At 38.9% G+C, this 19,620-nt stretch overlaps 1 protein-coding gene and 1 long non-coding RNA gene across 9 annotated transcripts in view; one reads left to right on the forward strand and one right to left on the reverse strand.

Annotated features, from left to right (window-relative positions):
* KIF13A (kinesin family member 13A) overlaps nt 1-19,620 on the forward strand; it is a 123,873-nt gene that overhangs the window by 13,898 nt on the left and 90,355 nt on the right. The gene's annotated exons all lie outside the window — the stretch shown is intronic.
* LOC116226493 (uncharacterized) lies at nt 6,112-12,731 on the reverse strand. The gene is made up of 2 exons (XR_004166331.2): nt 8,555-12,731; nt 6,112-6,307 (listed from the first exon to the last, which is right to left on the reverse strand). It is a non-coding gene; the product is annotated as an uncharacterized LOC116226493 (long non-coding RNA).

A 19,620-nucleotide genomic window follows, 5' to 3' on the forward strand; every position in this document is an offset into this window, starting at 1 on the left:
CTCAGAGTCCAAGGGGAATTGACTGATTCTTGCTGAATGTTTCTGGAGACCAAGCAGTGAACATGAGCACAGTGAGGCAGGCAGTGGGTGCTGCGTTACAGCAGTGGTGACAGCAGTGTGAAAGACAAACCACCTTCCAGATGGCCATGCAGATTTTGACAAGCACGGCATAAAGGCTCTTGTTCATGGCTGGCAAAAATGCATAGCAAATAGTATTAACTATGTTGAAAAAGTGTTTTGTAGCTACGAAGAGTAAATTCTCAGCTGTTATAGTTTCCATGGAAAGAAATAGATGTTACTTTCAGAGTGACCTATGTACAAGTGATTAATAAGACAAATTTGATTATGATAGGTTGGTTTCCTTCTGGAAGTTAAGATCATAATAATGTTTGCTTTAGAATAGTTCTGCACAGGGCAGATCTCACCTGAGGAAGAAAAATGCATTGTAGATGACTTCTTATGCTGAGCATTACAGTTCAGAAGATTAACCTGTGAGAGACTGCTGGAATTCAACAAAAAAAACTTGTTTGAAACTGGCCAAGTCACTTCTACTTTATATGTTGGGACAACTTTCATGAAATCATGAAATGTGAGATACAGCATTGCAAAGAGCTTAAGTATTTGGTTAAAGCCATAACGAAATGACAGTCTTTTCATCATGCAATTCCTCTTCCTGCAGAAGTATGAGGAAGGAACATATACTGTATGCTCTTATTTGGGCACCTGCAGAGATAAAATACTATTTTCTCATAAATAAATTTGTTCACAGATTGCTTCAGGGGACTCGTCTCGTAGGCATGCTTATGCTATCCAATTAGTGTTTTTTTCCTCCTGGCACTTATGGCAATATAAGCAATATATGCTATTAGTAATGAGTGTAAAATGGCTAGAAAATAGCATTTTTCCCTGTTATCAATACTATCTAATTTTAACTCTGGGGCTGTAGGTTTTAATTTACACATGACTGTATGGAAGCCTGGGCCTCCAAGCTGCTTTGTGCATCCATTTCAGCTTAAAAAATGTGAAGTTGCCAAATGTTCATTGCTACTTTTTACAAAATGCTTTCAATTGTTCCTTTTGTTTGATTTTATTTACTGTTTTGTGAACCATGTGAGCTTTCTCAAGTGTCTGTGGGCCAGGCAGACTTTGCTACCTTGCAATTGCTGTGTGGCTCAGCCTCAGCTGAACTGTGGTAACTTGGTTATTTCTGAGCTTATTAAAAGGGCTGAGGTACAGAAAATTAATGATTGTTTGCAGCCATTACTATGCAACATCTAATAAATTATGCAGAGATAATATCTGTGAAGTATTTTTTGAAGGCACTTAGTGGACTGAGCACTAGGTTTGCATAGTGCTAACTCTTTAAATTGGTCAGATCGTCTGCAAGGGAGCATTCCTCCTCCCCATCTATTTCCATTGATGGGTTTTGGATGCCTGCATTTAATGAAACTTCCTATTTTAATAAGTTCATATTTAGCTCTCTGATCGGAGATGTAATTTGAGAGTTGAGAAATGTATGAATGAAAACATGATTAGATCTCTGGTGGTTCCTTCCTTGCTTTTCCATCCCTACAAAATAAGGTGCTCTTCTTGTTTTCAGTCTGCAGCGCTGGTAAACTGTGTAGGAAGAGCCATCAATCATTAATTTAAACTAATTTTTATTGGTGGTGTCAGTAGCCATGTTTATAAAATGCTTTCATGAAATAATAAAAACCAGCCATTTTAGTTCTTCCAATAGTAAATGAGTAACTTCACAGATGTGGTACCTGGATCAGGAGGTTTCTTAATGTACCAAAGAGTAACTGCTAAAAGCAGTTCAATGAAAGGTGATCTGGAGTGCAGGGCTTGTGAACTATTGATAGAATCTGATAAAGAAAGGAGGCAATATAGGTACTTCCATTTCTGAAAGGTCTGTTTTCTGACATGCAGAAGGCTTTCAGCTCCTGCTATGTCTGAGGCTGGCTTGGACAGAGCTGAGGTGGTGGTTGGCATCCTTTGGGCTCTTGTGAAGGAGACTGTCATGTAGAAAGTCTCATCATTAAGGCCTGCACTAAGAATTATACCTGTAGCATTTTATTTCTTTTAGTGCTGTGCCTCAGTGTGGGTATTGGCAAATCAGGAGGAGTAGTACGGTATCAAAACTGAACAGGTTGATCAGAGTCACAACAGCATTTCATAGTTTTGAGAGAAGTATATGATAATTTTTTAGGGTAACCATTTGTGGAATATTAATGTTATAATTTTGGCTTCTTGTTTTATGATTCTTGAAGTTTTCACTCCTTTTGTGTTGTTTACAGTTTGTTTTCCATAACATATTTTGTATGGTTCTTTGTATGGGTTAGGTAATCAGTTTCTTTTTTTCAAAATGTCTTCTCTTCATAGACAGCAGGTCGGTTTGTTTTCCAGAGTAGGTAGTCTTTATTTGGTAAGTAAAACGTTTAGTTGCTGGAAGTCTTTGCCTCTCAGATTTGTGCATTTTTGTCTTTACTCCTATGTTTGACTGACTTTTTGTGTTCATATAGCATGGAGCAAATTAGTGTTTCTTAAGTTTAAGAAATGGAAGTAACTGCTAAGTCACTTCTCCAAAGGGAGTGTTAATCTTTACTGCTTCCTTTTACTGCTTAACTCCATTTATGTTTTGAAATCTGACAATAAACCCTGGTCAAAGTTCCTGGCTTCAAGTAGTTTTACCATGTGGTGGATAGAACTGAACAGCTAATAAATGAATTTCTTTGACTACTTGCCAGAATATCAACTAGTACAAAAATGTTGTACTGATAATCTCTCTGGTTATTCTGTATGTGTCCTCAAATTGTTTAGTGGGTTTTAAGTAAGTTAAAGTGAAAAAGTTTTCTCAGTAGATTCTAAATATAAGTCATTGCTTACAATGGAAAAGTGAAATGATGGTTTTAAATTCAGTTTATGCGGATTATAATGACAGAATAGAAAATAGTGAACATGAATGGTTATGTGCTTTACAGAAATGGCTTAAATATAAAAATCCTGAATTGAGTACTGTTCAGTAATTGTGTGTATTTATAGGGCAAGGTATAGCTTGTTTAATTCAACTATGATTTTAATATTCTACTTAAATGAACCTTCTATTCTTAAGCTGTTTAATACTCAGCGGGAGGTTGGAACTATAAAAATACTGTTTTCTGTAGTGATAAAGTAATTGGAATTAATGGTCGTCAGTAGAGATTCCCACTGTGAACAACGTGGCACAGTGACTGACTGAATGACTGAATTAAAGTAATAGGGAGAGGGGGAACACAAAAGAAACTGGAGGCTGAGCAATGCAGGAGTCGTGAGTGGAAGCATATACAAAATAGTCTGTCTGCTTGGAGTTGCAGTAGTTTTTTTTTTTTAACAAAGCTTTTAGAGGTTATATGCTCATCTTAAATCAATAGCTTATAAAAGAGAAACCTCTATATACAGTATTCAATATGTAGACGTGATTTCATGTTGATGGCCAGCCACATTGTGCTCTCCTCATTGAAGGAAGAAGAGGTGGAGGGTAGAAAGTATGATGTGGGGGGTAGGGGAAGAAAGGCTTATGGGTTTAGTATAGTTAAAGGAAAATTTCTTGAAGGAAAGAGAGGAAACAGTTATTCTCTACTTCCCATCAGCAGTGCTTGGCCATGTCTTGGGAAGCAGGGCCTCAATATGTGTAGTGGTTGTGTGGGAGTGTGTCATAACAAAAGCCCCTGTTCTTCTTATGAGTGTGACACAACGTGACATGAGATATCCCTTGGGTACATGTAGGCCAGCTGCCTCAGCTCCTGGCTCCAGGAAGGTTGAGGAGAGCCTTGATGCTGTGCTAGCATGAGACAAAAACATCAGTGGGATGCCAGTGCTGCTCTGTGTGGGCAGCTATGGGGAAAATGAACTGCATCCCAGCCAAACTCCACACAGTAAATCCAGTTAAAAACCAGTTAAAATGCATGAATTATATGCACACTTAGCTGGTGGTAGGATTTTGACTCTTATTTATCTTCTGTGCTACCTGGCATTTCTGTATATGCAGATAAAAGACTTGGGACCAATGTGTCAGTTGGGTGTATAAGAAGGTTCTTACACAAGCATGATATCTCATCTCTAGACTATGGGATATGAGTTTGGAAGCATAAAAGAGGTGCCTTTGCTGTTGTGATGGCATTGTACCCTTTGCAGTGTCATCCCCAAAAATAGTTTGGGGTGGTTGTTTTTTGTATGTTCTGTGGAGATGCTTTAAGTAACAGTAGATTACATGCTGATACATTATGTGGTGATTTGTAGAAAGATGGCACCTTTTAAAATGGTTTTTATGGACTTGCAGCTGTCTGGGCTATGGTAGTCCTTGTTTTGAAAGTCTTCCTACCTTTTATCATCTGATATGCAGGCAGATGTAGTTAATCTGCGTGGTACCTTTGTATTCCTGAGTAGTGAAGAGATTTGTCAGATTTTTTAGCACAGGCTGATGTGAAATTGGAAGTAGAATAGAAATAGGTTCCATTCCATCTTCAGTTTTATAATGGTCTTCTGAATTCTGCTTGAAATGAACATATCAGTTTGATAAGCTACACAGATTGACTTCTCCCTTTTCCTTTGGTAAGGCTTCCTCTCGCTTTGTTTTCCTTCAGAGAGAAAGTATTCTTGCATATGCTGCAAGAAAAAATGTTTGTTAAAAGCAATAGCTTAAAAAAAATCTTCTATAGCTTACCAATAAGTTGTACGTACTTGATGAAGCTATTTTATTTCCTTCATTTGATGCTTATTGATGCCTGCAGTAACACTGAGTCTTGAATGAGGAAGAGGGATAGAAAGCACACTAAAATTATGATGCAATTCCGTTTTAAGTATGTCAGCTGCCATACTTCCAGGATTGTGCAACATGCGTGTTGGAGAAAATAAAATTGCCCTGTGTGTTGAAGATGACAGATTGCTTCAGTTGCATGGGTCGATTAAAAAGAATTACAGACTGTAGAATTATCAGCAGTATTCAGTTAAGTGTTGAGTTGCACAAAAACTGTTTCCTGAATGCTTGCTGTAGAGGTGGTCGTTATTTGACAGTCTCTTGAAGTGTTAGGGTTGCCTTTGACCTTAGAAGTTTCTCAGCCTATATACAGGAAACAGCACATTACCTTGATGTGTAGAAGCTTCTCATTTTCTAAGTGATTTTAGCAAAGCTGATAAACCTATTCTGAAGGAAAGTCATTGTAAAGCCATGAGACTGCTTTTAAAAGCAGGTGCCAAGCAAATAGAGTTTTTCTTCAATGATGAAAAAGATGAGATGCTTAGTTGCTTCTCTAAGATGAGCAGGAACTTTGCTATGCAAGACTGTTGTTAATGAGCTTGACTTTATTATTGCCAGCTGAATAAGCAGCTCAAAGCAGCTAAAGGAATTTTATATTAGTCTTATACCAGCTGGAGTCAGCACAGATGGCAGTAATAGTTTCCATCACAGAGCAATGATAAATGTCTGTCCTGTTGTAAACATGGAGGAGAGTTAAACAGAAATCCCAAGCAACACATTTGCTAGTTATTAAGAGTGTATTATTAAGAGTATCTATAAGATCAAGTAGCAAACAAAGTTTTTGTGAGCTCTTGCTATGGACAACCTTATTTATTAATTCACTCATATCAACATTTTTAGATTTCACAAGACAGGGAAATAAAGTATTTGGAAAGGGAGAGGAGGTAACAGATTGTATGTGCAGTCACAGTAAATTAGCATCATCTGCCTCAGATTTGGGGGAAAAAATGGAAACAATAATCAGGGAATATTTTCTTTCAGCTCATGATGGAAGTAGGGAAGAGAGGCAAAGTTTCACGCTGGGGGCTGCAGGAGTTTTGAGGAATGGCCAATGTTTAGCATTGGAAGAAAAATCCTGATTCAGAATGATTTGTAGATGAGGTGATTTAGTTGGAATTGGGTCAGAAGACACTGGTTTCTATTGGGAAGGAAAAATTGCTTTAAATCCCTTACCACGGTTTTCTGATATTATGGAAGTAATTCACAGTAATGAGAATAGACAGCTTGTAGAAGCTCTTCAAGAATTTAGGAATTGCTTTGCAAAAAAAGTTCAAGTCAAAACACTTGAAATATGTTCTCTGAAGAAATGCATCTGATTATGTGTTTGGTTTGAAGTTTATTTAGAGAAAGGAGAAGAAAGGAGGCCTTAGAGTTGTACTATCTGCATCTTTGGTCTTCTGTGCATCTTGGATCTTTGTCCTACTTCTCTGAGTATTTTGCTCTTCAGCATTGCTTTAGGTCCACAGATATTAACATTGTATCAAATTTTTAATACTTGGTGATAAAGCAGTTCTGTAGAAAAATGAGTAATGAAGTGAGTTATAAAACTGTGTAAAAGTGACCAGCATGGGAACAGTGGCACTCTTTTTAAAAAAAGTAAATAACTAAAACTACAGACTTAACTATTTTTGAAAGTTACTGCATGAAGGAAAAGAAACCATTAAATAGTTGCTGAGACTGGAGCTCATTGCAGGATGTGGGTAAGAGGAACAATTGAGTGAGGCTCACAGAGGAGCCTTGTTGTGCCTTGTGGAAGAATCAAGAATCGTGAAGCCTTTCTTTTCCCCCGCATTCAGAAGCTCCAGCACTTCGCATAACCCTGCAGATAGAATGTTTGACTTTGAGTTACAGTTGTTCATGTAGGACATTATTTGTTTGGTTGACATCTTGGAGGAACATATCAATGTTCATGTGCTTGGGAATTGGTAAATATTCTCTCCCTTTTAATCTCATCCTGCTGTTAGCTGCAAAAGCAGAATGAAGGTAGGCTGGATGCAGGTGTGTCTACAGTCCTGGGTGATACCTAATGCTGTGTCTAATGTTGCTGTGTCACACCTTCTGTCTGAAGGAGATTCAGTGTGAACTTTGGTTTTATGTTCCAGGCTGTGCTAGGTCTTGGTACACAGGTGAGCTGAGAGTGAGCAGTAACTTCCCACCATAGAATTCCCTGGGTGGATTTCACTGTGGCTCCCTTGGGGGGCAAACTGGATCTGACCGTGGCATTACAATGAGAACTGGCAAACTGCTGAAGGGTAGTCAGTATTCAATATAACTTTTTTCCTTTTGTGTTTATGTATTTCTTCTCTTCACATGTGAAATATTTTTGGAAAGCGGTTGCTGTTGGATGATAAGACTCCCAAGAAAAGCTGCTTATAGACATCTCTTCAAATTGGACGTGTTTTAAAAACAAGCTGATAATTTTATTTTATGTTAAAACAAAAACAAGCCAAGCACAAGCATCTTTTAAGCTGACCTGTTGGTTGGAAATAATTATCTAATCTACACCTTTCTGTATTTTTTTTCCTTGATACCTCTTCCCCAAATTAAAAATAAAACATGTTTCTAAAATCCCACTTATAGTCACTTTTCTGCCCCTTTGAAAGCTCAATGGGGAGCTAGCTGTATACTATAATACTCTAGTCCTAAGCATTGAATTGATTTTGTTCCTTCTCTGGAACATTTGTTACAGAGTTACCAAGATTACCAAGAGTAGTTTGTGGTACTTATTTACACAGAAATGTGATGCAGGACCTAATGTGAGACATGAAGCTCTATAGATCCCTTTCTACAGTCTGATTTTGTAGATAGGTGTCTTTCTACATAGGAAGACTATGCTGGTGTTAAGATTGGTAGGATAGGGATTATAAATGGGAATTAGGCTGTGTGTGCTTGTTGTACGATTGAGACTGTACTTATTTTCCTAAAGTTGTGTTTTTTTCACTCCTGTAAACAGAAATGAATAAACAGAAATGAACAATTCCTTTTTTCCTGGTTGTACTGCCTTTGATTTTCCTTGTTAGCATAGTAAACTGGAGTTGCATCACTTATTTAGACAGGTCTTATTTGCTCAGGACTTCTGTTCACAGCTTTGCTTTCAGTGGACCTCAACTTTCACAGAGCTTCCCTTTTATCATTGTTCAGTATAAGATTTGACCTGAGTATGAAACCCTCATGGGAACAAAAGGTCTGGAGGAATGTTCAAGAACTAGTTTGCTTTTGGAGCAGGATTCCTGGTTAGCTTTCATGCCAAAAGTTAGATGATGCCAATAAGGAAACAATTGTTTTTGCATTTAATGGCTCTTTCAGATGCTTGTTTGGGGCTGTTTCCTCAGGAGGAGAGAGCATGCTTTGGAGATCTTTACAGCATATTTGTATTATTGTTTCCAAAAGATAATCCTCAGAAAAACAGTGATTACATACAAGGTCTTACTACAGTATAAGAAAGAAAAGATCTGCTCCTGTGCTGAATATATTTAAAACACGCTGACTATGCAGTTTTTGTTGTTTGTGCTGTGGGTTAATCATTAATATGTAGTATATGTGCCCCGGGACACAAACACTGCTTAACCCCTGGTATTTCAAGCTCTCTAGAAAACATACAGAAAGCCTTAACTTGACTGTATATCTCTGGATGAACTAAGGCTGCGTTTTTTTCATGCTTAAATTCCTACTTTCCAATGTATAATTCTGTTTCTCATTTCTGATAGTGTCTGGTTTGTGTGCTACTGACTTGATCCAGGGTTATTACTTGGACCTTACCATTTCTGTTCTGCATTCATAATGCATTGTCTTCAAGTTCTTGGGTAATTTGATAGTCAAATGTTGAAGGACGATGAGTCTGGCCATTCATTAGGTTATCATTCATGTTACTGCAACTTTAAGTGCTGCCTTATGGTAGCTTTTTCTACTTTGTTTTTCCAATTAACATTATGTATGTAGAACAGGTGACATATTTCTTCAGTGCTGCTTCAGAGTCTGATTCCATTGTATGAAAGTCCATCTTCTCATACAGAAGAGGACAGATCCAGTTGCTTATTTGACCTTATTTATGCTGAACTCCCCATCTGGATCACGAGTGGCTTACAGAGCTCTCCTGCACACACCCTTATCTTGTGCTCATCACATCTGACTGGACTGTTGCTCTGGAAACCGTTGTAATGTCACAAGTGACTTCATTATGATTAAATGAGGGGAAGAAAGTAGAACAAAAGAGTGCATTCCTGTTTAAACATGCAACTTGGAAACTGCAACTGTCTCACATACATTTCAGGGCATTTCTTGGTAACAGTATGCAACTCTGCCTTGCTAGTTAAATAACAGCAGTTTCACACTATACATTTTATTATTTCCTTCAAATAGTCTGTAGTCAATTGATGCAGTCACAAGGATGTTTTTTAGAACTCTTATTATATGGATCTGCAAAACAGAAACGCACTGATAATTATTTACCATACTACCTTGTCCACCACAGACTTAGTTCTCTTTAAACTGAAAATCCTCTAGTTTCCAATTATACCTGGCTTTATTTTCCTTTTATCTGTAATATCAACATAGTATTCGAGTCTCTAAAGCAGGTTCATGACTGAAATTAAATAAAGATTGTAGAAATACTGCAAAATTTAATGGCACTACCTTAACACTGATCCCACTAGGTTTCAGTCTTCTGTGATCATCACAGAATCATTAAGGTTGGAAAACACCTTTAAGATCATCTAGTCCAACAGTCAATTCATCACTACCATGCCCACTAAACCTCACCTCTCAGTGCCACATCTACACCTTTCTTGAATACCTCCAGTGGTGGTGATTCCACCACCTCTGTGGGCAGCCTCCTCTGGTGCATCACCACTCTTCTGAGAAGAAATTTTTCTTAATGTTCAACCTGAACCTCCCCTGGCACAACTTGAGGCCATTACCTCTTGTTCTGTCACTAATTACCTGGGAAAAGAGGCTGGCCCCTGCCTTGCTGCACGTTTCTTTTAGGTAGTTGTAGAGAATAAGATCTCTCCTGAGCCTCCTCTACTCCAGACTAATCCCAGTTCTCCCAGCTGCTTCTTGAGCAGTAAGACTTGTGCTCCAGACACTTAATCAGCTTTGTTACCCTTCTTTGGGTATGCTCCAGGGCCCCAGTGCCTTCTTGTAGTGAGAGGCCCAGCAGTGAACACAGTATTTGAGGTGTGGCCTCAGTGCTGAGTAGAGAGGGGCAATCACCTCCCTGCTCCTGCCAACTGCACTATTTCTGTTACAAGCCAGGATGCTATTAGTGTTCCTGGCCCTCTGGGCACACTGCTGGCTCATGTTTAGCTGGCTATCATGTAACACATCCAGATCCTTTTCCTTTGCACAGCTTGCCAGCCACTCTACCCCCAACCAATAGTGATGCATGGGGTTGTGACAGGAGTGAAGGAACTGGTGTTTGGTCTTGTGGAACTTGAATTGGTCTCATGCCATCTATCCAGCCTGTCTTGATCTCTCTCTAGAGTCTGTGTTCATCTCCCTTAGGGTAGGGAGGCCCTGCAGACATCTTTCCAGCTTGGAGTCGTCTGCAAACTTACTGTGAGTGCACTTCATTTGTCCAGTCATTGGTAAAGATTTTAAGCAGGCCTGGCCCTGATACTGAACCCTGGCGAATGCCACTAGTGACTGGTCATCAGTTGAATTTAATTATATTCTCTGCCACTCTCTGGGCCTAGCCATCCAGCTAGCTGTTTTAAGGAACTATAGTACACCTGGGGAGCACAGAGTTATGGATTCCTAGTACCATCCTTTTTTTTTTTTTTTTTTTTTTTTAACCCTGCAGCTCTTTTCCCTTCAAGCAGGAGGAGAGCAGGAAATGAGCAACTCTGCAGGGCTCCCACCATGCCCTGGCTTGACTGCGTATGTTGCCAGACGGATACCTGGCTAATAAGCTCTGCTGGTCTCACTGCCCTTCAGCTGCTGGTCTGGGTTACCTCCTGCTTTCTGTTCTAGTGCAGAGTATTGCTGATCTCAGGCTTGTTTGCTGGGTGTCTTCCCAGGGCTAGTTCTGATGTGTTGGAGACAGTCCCTGTGCTGAGTCTGGCAACAAAGACGAGTGTGAATTCATCTGTGTCATCGTTAGGAGTGCTCCTTGCTATCTCTGTTCTGTGCAGAGCTGTAATCAAATTTAAAGCTCTAACAGTTCTGAATAAGGTTTAGTAAATGCATTTCTATTAAGATTTTAAGTGATGGAGCTGAGGGATGCACATTCCGGGAGAACTGAGCTCAGTCGTGTTGATCATAGGAGCAGCCTGACAAGTGCCATCGCAGGTGAGAAGGGTGAATCTGGAACATTTAAATCCATCTTTTTTTTTTTCTCTTTGTTCAAATTTTTTATTGTTGCTGGGTTGTTACATTAAAATAAGTAGCTGGCTTTAGGGGGATAGTGTAACTGAAGTGTCTGAAATATGTGAAATAAACAAGGTGAGGCAAGCTGTTGAGACACAAGTAGTTTATCCTTTGGTTATAGCCATGTGAAATGGTGAAATCTGGCATTTGAAGCCACTGATAAACTTTGAATTCATTAGTACTTTTAAGTCAGTTGTCCTTTTTGTCTGTAATAGTGTCTAGCACCTCCTTTTCATTGCAAAGCAAAATGAGTAAGCCAATCCTGAGTAATACATGAATTATCTTTTCCATTATATCTCAGGAAATTCTGATTGTTTTTAAGGCTTACATGCGACTGATCTCTTACCTGAGGAATGTGTCCACTCCCGTTATTGTATAAGTATGTGGTGTAGCTATTAATATGAAACTGTTGTTCAGTTGTTCTTTCTGGAAAAATGATTAGCAGTATCAAAGGAGGTATATTTTCTCATACAAAGCGATCATCTCTGTAGGTAAGTGTGGATAAGCATCTTATCTCTAAGAATCTTAGCTTGATATACAAATACAATACTGTTGATTTTGTAGCTGGGATCTGAAGTTGAGTTTTGATTTATAAATTCAGATCACAATATGAAGATAGGCAATAGTCATGTTGTTACTGCTGCTACACATTTACATAAAAAATACACCGTTATGTTCTGTTAATCCGTCACTGGTCTTGTGAATGATCATCAGTTTAATAAATTACAGTATGTAAATAGGTAATACATAGAATTCACACAGACTTACTTTCTTTACATGCTGTTACTGAACAAATCATTATTTATTACTATTTTTTATAGAGATACATGCATTACTGAGGCACCATAGATGTGAGAGGTCAGTTCTTTCTCAGTGACTATTTATAGGCTGGCCTGCAATGCTCACGTGATACTGTTTGCAATCTTGGATATTTATATTATCACAGATGCTGTGGCAAAGTTTCTCACTATTTCCATTATACAGTCCTGTTTCCAAGCAGTGTGCCTAGTGCCTAACAAAGCTTGGCATGAAGACTGAGAATGTTCTTCCTCTTCAAATGGAATAAATGTTTCCTTCGTGTTCTTGCGAGAATTATGTGATTGTAAAAGGTCTCTCTTCTCCCAACAGTTGATTAAGAGAGTCTCACGAGATGTTTGGAGAGCACTGTATTGATATAACAAATTGTCTTAGGACAACGGTATATGTGCTACTTACAAAAAAGAAAAAAAGAATTCAAATCATGTTTAGGTTTTTACAGTTGCCTTTGTGAAGATTTCTCCCAGCTATAGATGTACAGAACAGAATCTTGGTGCTCAGTTCCTGTTTGTTTCACCTTATGTGAAGACTCCAAGACCTTTGTTTGCTCACTAGCACTCACACTACTCCAACTAGATCCTGTGAGGCAGAAGTTTGGTGTCATAGGTGGATAGTGGTTGTATCTCTGCATACATCTGTTAGCTGCCACTCTAGTGCATAGGGAAATGGTCTTTCTCTTCCTCTTGCCTTCTACTTTCTTTTTCCCCTACCTCCAATGCCCAAAGGGTGAAGAGTTTTATTTATTATGCTTGATTCATTGCAGAAGAGGATTTGCATGTGAGACACCCACTGAGCAAAGTCAGAAGAGGAGCTAATGAGACTTCAGTGTATTGAAGATATATCCCTCTATGAGATGAAATGATACAAATGCTCTTTTGGTTTGACAAACTGGAGTTGCACTTGATTTAATGTAAGCAGTGCTATCTTCCAGAGTATTCAAAGGCGAGATGTAGAAAATCCTTGAAGCTTCTGCAGTGCTCCACAAAAACAAATCTGTACTTACTTGTAGTTGCCCAACAATTGAGAGATACTGTTCTCATAGTAACTGAAGTGCTTACTTCAAATGTCCTTGTACAAATTAGACCTAAAAAGTGGCATTTGGAAAAGCTAGGCTTTCTATTTAAAGGTTTATATTTTTATACATCCTTATTTTATGTAGTTAACTTGTTTTTGGCTTAGTGTGACAGTGAATTTTTATACAACTTATTTATATGGAGCTTACTTAACCAAAACTAATGTTACGTCTGTTGCATCTGTTAGAGACAGGTCTTGTTGGCATAAAACAAATAAAAAAAAAACTTACCTAAGTTAGGATAATTGCTCTTTTTCTTTTAGCTGCAGTTGTTGCACAGAGTAGCTGTATGTGCATTCAGGAATACATTCAGAGAATGTGCATTTTTGTGAGAGGTGGTACAAGGTACTTTAAGTAGAAACAGTTGCAGCCACTGGATTTATGGTACTGGGGATGGAAAACAGTGTCAGTATGTGATGGAAGCTTTTATGTGTTACATTTATCTTGATCTTCAATTTATAGAAAATAATGTATTGCAGTCTGATAAGAACGCAGCTAAGAATAAAACCTTTTTCCCCCTCCTTTAAATTAGGAAATAAAAATGCAGTCTCTGGTCTTGATTTTTTTTTTTTCCTTGAGTATTTTTTCTTGGGTACAGCTCTTGAATTAGTGACACCTTGAGTGTGTTTGAAATGCAGATGGCTTCACATCCCAACATTTCATATTTCATTGTACAGATTGCTCCTAAAGAGTAGGAGGATATATTTGTGCTTCGCATCTCACTACAATCATCTTGGCTTAGACTTCTGTATCACCTTTTTTCTAATATCTTTGCTTTAAATCTGCAACATTTTATTCTGAAACAGTGGTAATTTCAATAATGAGTACAGTAAAGGGAGGAAAGTGATCAAGGAGTTTTGCAATTAAGTTACCAACACTTTTTTTTTTTAAATAATGTCAGTCTGAAGTATTGACAGCATTTTTGAAAGGCCTGACTGGAGTATTTTATACAGACAGGGCACCGATGTTGTATTTTGGAGGATAAGAATTAATAGAATCAGAATCATCAGGGTTGAAAAACACTCTCAACTCATCATCACCATGCCCCCAAAGCCATGCCTCTCAGTGCCACATCTGTTTCTTAAACACCTCCAGGGATGGTGACTCCACCAGCTCCCTGGGCAGCCCGTTCCAATATCTCACCACTCTTTGGAGAAGAATTTTTTCCTAACATCCAACCTGAACCTCCCCTGCAGCAACTTGAGGCCATTACCTTTCATCCTATCATTAGTACATGGGAGAAGAGGCCAATCTCAGCCTTGCTGCACCCTTCTTTGAGGTAGTTGCAGTGACTGATAAAGTCTCCCCTGAGCCTTCTCTTCTCTGAACTAAGCACTCCCAGTTCCCTCAGCTGCTCCTTATAAGACTGTTGTAACTCACTGGTTGTTTTACCTTTGATTAGGCTATTAAAAATCATAAGCTTAGAGGTGAGTCATGTGCCCTTTTAAAATCTTATTCCCCCCCACCCTTGCAAATCACTCATGAAGTCCTTAGGAGATCTGTGCTCATTCTGATATTTCTTTTTTATAAATGTACTAAAAAGGGATGACTACAGGTATGGCAGTATATTAGCACAATGGTGTTGCTGTTAGTAGGTGCCACCCACAGTGTTGTGGGAGGTTCTTCAGGTGGGGTGTGACGAGCTGAGAAATGAGGTACGTACAATTCACTGTTAAATACAAATCTCATTTGAGCTTTTGTACTCAATTATAGTTTCCCATCCACCTCTTCTTGTGGGACAAATTTTGGAGTTACTTTCGTTAAGGAAAACATCAGCTTGATTCTCACCAAATGTGTGAAAAATGTGAGGGAATGTTACAACCTACTAGAGAAGCACGCTGGGATGGGAGATGAGGTACTGTTGTGTCTCTGTATGGGTGCAAAGTTATCATGAATATTGTGTTTTATTCTGGTACAGCTAAGAAGTGCAGATTAGCAGTAAGCATAGTGAAATTGTAGGCCATCTTTACAGCCCAAGAAGAATGTGAAGCTGTTAGAGTAGGTTCAGAGAAGGATCACGAAGATGATAAGAAGGCTGGTGCACATCTCTTACAAGGGAAGGTTGAGGGAGCTGGGCTTGTTCAGCCTGAAGAACTCACTTTCAGTACTTGAAGGAGCAGGAAAAGGAGAATCTTTTTATGTGGTGTGAGAGTGATAGGATAAGGGGGATTGGCTTTAAGTGAAAAGAGGAGAGATTCAAGTTAGGGAGAAATTCTCCCTCAGAGGATGGTGAGGCACTGGCATAGGCTGCCCAGAGAAGCTGTAGGTGATCCATTCCTGGAGGCATTCAAGGCTAGCTTGAATGAGATCCTGGGCAACCTGATCTAGTGGCTGGCAATCATGCCCATGGCAGGAGGTTGGAACTGGATGTATTTAAGATCCTTTCCAATTTAAGCCATTCTGTGATATATGAAGAACCAATATATGAGTCTTTTGGCCTAGAAGGAAGACAGCTATGGAGAGGAAAGGAGTATGCTTAGAGATCTGTACATCTATGAACAGTAGAAAAAAACGATTTACTGCTTTTTATCATATGGGAATTAACATTACCTTAGCAGGGGAAGGGCTCAGAAATGAAAGGACATGAACATAATTAAAACGTGGAATTTGTTGCAAGATACTGTGACTTTTGAAAGTCCATGTAGTTGAAATATGGTTAAGCAAATTAATATGGAAGTAATGGAAGGTCCTTAAGCTCTAATAGCACTTAATCCCATCTGAAGTTTCTTCCTGCTTACTGCTGATGAAAGCACCTGTGTTCTAAAACTGTGCAAGACTGCTGTTTTCTGCTATGTTATGTGAACATTGAGTTGGCTTGATTAAAGGATCTGATGTCTGCCAAAGGCAGTTTTCCCCTTCTGTGATATATCTGTGGCTTAGCTGTGGTGTAGGACTTTACCTTACAACTTTACCTCCATCTTTACTTTTGTGTTTCCAGCTGCACTGCTGAAGCTTAGCACGTTACCTGCATTCCTACAGCTGTTTTCTGGTTTTGAAAATGAAAATGGTGAAACTTGTTTTTAAAACAAGGAATGGCAAAGCAAATCAAGGCTCCCCTCTCCACCACTCTGCATTTACCTGGCAGAGGCACAGCTGATTGTGACAAATTCCAGCATAGGAGCTGAGAACAAGAAGCTGGAGATGCCAGTTTAAGAAGTTTCTGCTCTTTGCCTCTTGAGCAATTACAGAGGTTTTCTTAGGACAACTGTTGCCAATGTGTGCTTGTCTGAAGCTTACTCATTATGCCTCAGACCTGAAACTGAGTGTGTACACTTGAAACCTTACCTGTTTTTCCTCCTCTCCTTCTCCCTGCTTAGATAAAACAATTTCACCTGTGACCTTGTTAAAGATAGGTTCTGCTTTCAAAGTTTTCCCTTCTCTGTTTGCTAGATGTTCTTGGAAAGAATTTGTTGGCTGAAGTTGTTTTTAGCTTTAAAAAAAGGGAAGCTGTTGCTGTGGTTCATGCCTCATTCTTTCTGATTTCTAATGCAAACTAAAATTTGCTGTAGTTCTTCAATCTGCCTTTCACAGAAGACCTAGACAATGGTTCTTCAAGAGTTCCTTGGGACATTGGAACATGGGTTCCAATATGACAAAGATTAAGGTGCTTTATATGCAAAGTCTTGTTTCTCAGAATGTACGTGTTTTCCAACCTCTTAAAAATGCAGACGTTATCTCATAAGTAGTGCAGTGTAACTACAACATAGCTATTCTAAAAGGCAGGTGGTAGAATCACTTGTAGATTATTCCCTATGTTTCAGATATGCTGTCTTTAAGAAATATGAGTCCAAACTGATACATGAAGTTACTAGGATGGTTAAAAGGCTGCAGAACCCGTAGGAAAGAGTGGCTCTCATGTTTGCTCCTAGCTCTGTGTAGGTAGCTGAGTTAGTTTGAAGCTTTAACTTACAGGACAGTGTTGGCACATGAGTTTAAATTTCCTCAAGATCAGGAAAAACGTCTGAACATTGGTAGGATGAAAAGCCCTCCGTGAGGCAGAGCAGCATAAATAATATTGAATTGTTTCTACTCTGGAATCTTTAAGACTTCGTGGCATAGTTACTTGTGACAGTCACAGACTATATACAGTGGATACTATATATGCTTGCTATATTCAGCTTGTTAATGTAGATTGGCAGGTATGATCTCAGTAATTTGTCTCCAAGACTAGACAACTCGTTTTTCTCTCTTTTCAGGAAGCACTAAGTATCTATTTCAGTTCTTCAGTAAATCTTTGATCATGTTAGCGACTTGTACACCACAGTATTGTGACCTTCTTCTGGATTTTCATAACCTTCCAAGACTAGGAAGTCTGACGTGACTCTTGTTTCTTTCATGCTTTGCTTGTAATCTTGTGATTCACGTGTCCGTATTTACTCTATGGAGTCAACATTTCTCATATTGAAAACTGCTTGTAATACTTTGTCTTGTATTTCTGACTTTAGCATTTTTATTGTCACACTAATTGTAATTTTATAGGACAGAGGCCGACTGTTTAGTGTGTATTGTGAAATAAGTAAAATAAAATTACTTCAGTTGTTAGCATTTAGCTGTGAACTCATTCCCTGCTAATGTGTTTCAGAATTAGGTCTTCATAGACAAGTCTCTAGGTAAAGTGAGCAGTAAATCATCTTTGTTTTAAACCACTTATATAATAAGGACTGCTCTGAAAGTAATGCCTCATATTTTATGATGCAGGCCCACAATGTCAGAGGTGAACATTGGTGGCAATGGCAGTAGAGGTTGAACCTTCCTGCCAGTGTTATTTTGTTGTATTGCTGTGCAACAGCTGGCAGCAGAGGGGCAGTTTGACAAAATGTTGTCTATCGTAGAAGTGTGTATGAAGCAAAGGTGTGTCATTGAATTTCTTGGTGTGGAAGAAATGGCACCCATTGACATTCATTGATGCTTGCTGAATGTTTCCGGAGACCAAACAGTGGATGTGAGAGCTGTGTTGAAAGACAAACTACATTGTTCTGGATAGCCATGTGGATTTTTAAAAGCACAGCATGCAGGCTGTTGTTCATGTCTGGTGAAAATGCGTAATGAATCATAGTGACTACATTGAAAAATTGTGTTCTGTAGTTGAGAATTTGCTCTATCAAATAGAGTTATTGTGCAATTTGTAGCTGTTGCTTCCATAGAAATAAATAGGAAGCATTACTTTTGGAGTGGCCTATGTATTTCTGACTTGCCAAAGCAAACCCCATTTTTTTTTTTAAGAATTGAGTTTAAACCCTATCCCATTTGACTCTGAATTTTATTTCTGAGTTTGTTGCCTTTAAGCATTTTATTTGCGCTGAAGCTGTGTAGAAACATCATTTTCATAGTAATGGTTGTGACTCCCTACTGAGATCTAAAGGTAACAGAGACTAAGTTAAAATCCCTTTATCTGCCAGAGCAAACTGCAGTTTTCAAGTAGTACTGACCAAGCTTGTTTACTAAAAATCAATAAGTGACACTTTAATAAGTGAAAGGCCTTTCTTGGTAACATCACTTGAAAGGAACAACAGATTTGCTCTTCACAGCAAACGCACTTCTTGGAGACTTAAATGAAGTACTGGTGTAAAAAGTAGGCATGAAACACTACTGATTGCTACATAACTGCTGAAAATATTCTATGTTTTGAGTTGTATTCTTCTTTCTATGAAAGAGTATTTAGATTGGTATGTGGAACATACCACATAAAGGCTTTTAGAGATGTTTTTTATTGGCTTTTTAAAGTAAAGATGTTATTAATGCCAATCTGGGATAGTTGTAAATGGTTTAATAATTCCTCAGTTACAAACTAAGCACATCATCTTATTACTGATGTTCATGCTCTACACCATTATCTTAAATGAAAATCAATTTATACCACTTTTCAAAGGTTGGTTGAGATAAGAAGGGGACCTCTGGAGGATTTGGCCTAACCCCTGCTCAAGCAGGGCTGCCCAGAGCAGAATGACAAAGCCCCATGTCCAGAAAGATTTTGGGCATCTCCGAGGAGACCTCACACCTTGGGCTGCCAGTGTGAGTACTCCAGTGCTTGCACAGCACAGAATTGCTGCCTGGTTTTCAGCCAGAACCTCTTTTGCTCCAGTCTGTTGCCACTGCCTGTTGTCCTGACATCTCTGAAAAAACCCTGGCTCCAAAGGTGGAAATGCCAGTGCTGGTAGTTGCATAGAAGTCTGAAGTGTTCATTGTCATTTAAATGCTAGCATGGCACACAAGTGAAGAGATCATTATCAGCAAGTGCATATTATTCTTACATAAGGTAATGCCTTCTTGTAAAGTCTTACTTTGACCCACCAACATTTTCTTCTCTACAACAAAGCTTGTAGGCAAGGTGATATTTATAGCAATTTCCACAAATCTCCAGTTTGCTGGGAAGGATTGAGTGTTAAATTTTGTTGGTCTCACCTCCTCAGTTGTACAGAGCACTAGCTTGTCTTTTCTGACAAGACACTGAACTCTGTGACTTGTGTGCCTCTCTCACTTCAAGCAGAAGGTAACCTGTCTGAAGCCCTCAGGTGGAAAATCTGAGTGCCATGGCAATTGCCAGCCCTTCTCTGCTGGAACTCATCTATTC

This window comes from Phasianus colchicus, chromosome 3, assembly GCF_987193195.1.
Source record: "Phasianus colchicus chromosome 3, bPhaCol1.hap1.1, whole genome shotgun sequence".
Classification (NCBI taxonomy): domain Eukaryota; kingdom Metazoa; phylum Chordata; class Aves; order Galliformes; family Phasianidae; genus Phasianus; species Phasianus colchicus.